At 58.6% G+C, this 2848-nt stretch overlaps 1 protein-coding gene across 2 annotated transcripts in view; it reads left to right on the forward strand.

The window, feature by feature from the left end:
• The window catches only part of CTBP2 (C-terminal binding protein 2), a 90455-nt gene that overhangs the window by 20564 nt on the left and 67043 nt on the right, over positions 1 to 2848 (forward strand). The window lies entirely within an intron of this gene.

The raw sequence follows: 2848 nt of genomic DNA on the forward strand, positions 1-2848 counted from the left end.
CTCCCCAAAGTGTAAGTAGGATGGAGTCTCCATTTTAAGGGAAGGTCAGGTTCCCCGCCGTGGCCTCCGTGTTCCTCGGAGCGGGGAGCGCCAGGGGGAGCTGAGCTGAACCTCAGGCTGAACCAACCAGCAGTGTCTCACGGTCCCCACGCCCCCCTCCACTCCGCACTCCATGGAGGAGGCAGCTGGGGTGCCGAGGCGCCCGCTTGGTCACCGCAGTCGCCTCTCGGAGCCATCTGGAGCCGAGCTGGTGGATTGGGTAGTTGGACTGGGGCGGTCTCAGAGCTCCCACCTGTTCAGGTTGAATGTAGAAGCCAGGACACCTTTCCTGGGGGTGGCCTGAGCGGTCTTGCCCCACCAGAGGCCACAGCGGAGCATGACATCGCCTGAGGACCACTTATCAGAGCATACTAACCTGAGCCCTCCAAGAACCTCAGCACTGGAGGAGACGAGAGACTAGAAAGCCAGGGCGCATTTTGGGGGAGGCACGGGAGTATTTACTAGTGAGTCATGATGGTCCCTCACAGCCAAAAAATCTCCCGCTGTGCCTTCCAAGGCCAACCTACCTTTCTTCCTGGCCCTCACCTGTGTTCCTTCAGTTAGACCCTGTGCATGCTGGGATTGGCCCAGGTCTCTCAGAGACATTGCGGTGCGAAGTCTTGGTGGGTCTGGCTTTGGTGGGTCTCCGTTCCAGTTTTGGGGTGCTGGCTTTGAAGGTGTTTTCAGGGGTGATGAAAATAAATCCATCGGACCCCTGTGGTCCCATGGAGTATGCGCACTGGCTGTGCCCCGTGCCCGAGTTCTTCACAGAAAGGTGCCTGAGGCTCACCTGCTGCTGGGGGCGGGGGGCGGGGGGAGGACGACTCTTATCTGGATAGCCCAACCTTGAGAGCAACGCTCAGTACATTTCATAGACACCGTGGGTTGGAAAACTACTTCCTCTCAAGATCCGAATGTGGAAATTGATAGTGCAGGGATGAATGGGCTTTTAAAACATTGACAGTGGTTGAGTAATATCTTCATTTGCCTCAGCCTGATACCTGAACCACTGTGGGATCTTGTGTAGCGGAGGTCCCGATCTCAGAACGCTGACATTGCGTAAATGCGTCCGATAGCAGAATGAAAGCGCACACGCCTCCTGATTGGGTTCTTGAGCCCCGAGCACCCTGCCCTGCCAGTGGGCTAACCTGCACCCCTGACCACCCTGGCCTGTATTCACAGGGGGGCGTTCTCAGGTCCCCAGAAAGTACCTCTCTCTTCTCTATGACTCATCACTCTGGCCAGGAAGGTGTACCCCACTTTTGGGACAGCCGCAGACAAAGCCCTGCCTGTAGTCAATGCAGAGGGGCATCGGGGGTTGCCCCAGCCTGGGGGCTCACCTGCTGCGTCCTGGAATGGACGGGCCTTTTAAACGCGGGCGAGGAGAAGGACGGATGACAACCACAGCGCTCGTGAAAAGTCGCAGCCCTGAAAAGGCCGGCCGGGGTGCTGGAGCCCTCTGCTTCACTGTTGTCATCTTAGTGATGTTGAGTGTGTCCTCATGTAATAGCTTTGTGTAAGCCGATTACTGTAGACGCGGCATTTTGGAATGTGGCTTTTTTAATAACTCCAAATCAAACACTTCAGCCTTCCCCCCGGAGAGGCTCGCTCTGCGCACCGGTGAGCGGTGCTGATGCGTTTAGCCCTGCTCCTCCCACCGCTCTCCACTGGCTCCCTGTTACAGTCGGTCTGGTTTGCCCGCTTCTGGAGCTGAGCTAGGTCTCCTGGGGTCATGCGGGTCATTGTTTGTCTTGTGCTGTTTTGTTATTGAGCATTAATATTTATAGCGGCTCCCAGTTACCTTGTAGTTTTAACAAAAGCGCCAGGAAAAATAAGTGCTTTTTGTTGAATGTCTACAAACAAGTGGAAATGGAAATCAGAGCCCTGGCTTTGTTCTGGGAGGTGATGGTGGGTAGTGGCGGCTGTGGTTTGGCAGAGACCCCGCCCGAGCCTCCGGCCGCCTGCACCCAGCGAGCTCACGCGCTGTTATTTTGACAGGTCGCCATCGCGCCCGCCTCCAAGGCCCCAGGGTGCTGCGAAGGCGCTGGGTGGGCGCAGGGCCTTGCCTCGGTCTGCCCGGGAGCCAGGCTGTGGGCCGTCGGAAACAGGCCTTACCCGGGCCAGAGGCTGTGACGCCTCCGAGCCATCAGGCCTCAGCCTGTTTCTGCCCAGACAGAGTCTTCCTTGAAAACAGAAGGGAGAGCGTTGCCTGACCAGAAACAGCACCCACACCTGCTGCTCTGGCTGTCGAGGTGCAGAGGCCGTGCTGGTCCCACCGGTGGCCTCTCGGCCTGCACTGGGCCCTGCGGCCCTGCTCCGTTCTCAGCCACAGGCACCGATGCCCACATGAAAACCACAAACCAGAGGCAGACAGACACGAGGCCCCTTCATCTGCAGGGGCAGGTGCCGGGAGCTTCAGCCAGGTCCTCAACAATGTAGCTGCAGCAGCGCAGCACTCAGCTGGAGGGGCCCCAGCTGGAGCAGGGTTCTGGGTTCTTGGGATTTTATTCCTGAGCTGCAGGTCCAAGTTCACGTGGGAGCCGTTCCCTGGGCGGAGCTGACGCAGCCCTTCTTTCCTCCCGGCGACGACCAGAGGGGTCACCCATCCTGGCCCCTCGTCCCGGCCACACAGGGCCGAGCCCCCAGCCCGACGCCTCCCGTGGGCTGCTTTCTGCTCTGTTGGTTCCCTCCTCCCCGCCCCTCACAACTGCTGGTTCTAATCAGTTGATTTACCAGCCAGGGAGGCGCAGAATCAAACAGGAGGTCTGAATTTTCACTGTCATACCCCGGGGCCTGGAGTCGGCAAGCC

This window comes from Myotis davidii, unplaced genomic scaffold (genome assembly GCF_000327345.1).
Source record: "Myotis davidii unplaced genomic scaffold, ASM32734v1 scaffold72, whole genome shotgun sequence".
Taxonomy (NCBI): Eukaryota; Metazoa; Chordata; class Mammalia; order Chiroptera; family Vespertilionidae; genus Myotis; species Myotis davidii.